The sequence below is a fragment of the Hipposideros armiger genome, unplaced genomic scaffold (assembly GCF_001890085.2).
Source record: "Hipposideros armiger isolate ML-2016 unplaced genomic scaffold, ASM189008v1 scaffold_165, whole genome shotgun sequence".
Classification (NCBI taxonomy): Eukaryota; Metazoa; Chordata; class Mammalia; order Chiroptera; family Hipposideridae; genus Hipposideros; species Hipposideros armiger.
Genome location: NW_017731515.1, coordinates 790,645 through 791,367, shown reverse-complemented (window position 1 = coordinate 791,367; position 723 = coordinate 790,645).

Sequence of the window (723 nt, the reverse complement as noted above, 5' to 3'; positions counted from 1 at the left end):
AGTGTCACTGGCCCTCATATGTGGGATCCGAACCGGGGCCCTCTGGCATCCCAAGCGAGTTCTTAACCATCGCGCCACTCGGCCGGCCCAGCATTAGTGATTTTTAAATCTCCCCATGTCATTCCGATCTGCATCCTAGGTTCAGAAACATCACTATAGGTGAACTAACATTAGTAGAAATAAGTGATGTTTAGGCTTTAATTTTTAATTTATCCTATATCTTTTTTCACAATGCATTTCGTGTATTGCATATGGCTCTGCTCATTAAAACATAATTCTATCTTATCAGCTAACTACACCTGCATTAAACCAAAAAAAAAAAAAAACCAAGAAAAAGAAAACAAAAAAGGTAGGCCTTAATAGCTCCATTTTATAGTTAAGAAAACTGAGCCTGAGAGGGATCAAGTGATTTTCCAAATACACATCTAGTGACTAATGGAGGAGTAATTTAAAACCAAATTTGTCTGGTTACTTTCATAAGTTAATTCACTTAGGCAGCAAAGCTCAATGAGTCACAGGTTAGGAATCCAGGATTTTGAATCGTTTGTTCATAAAGTATCCTGAGATTTTGCTATATATAATTTCCCCTTGTCTCAAAATGCATATCAGATATTATTAAAATGCAGAATTTTTAATAAAGCATAATTAAATAAACATTTTATTCACAGGTGTTTGTGGGAAAGTGACCAACAGTCAAGGAATTTTATTATAAGGGTAATGGTC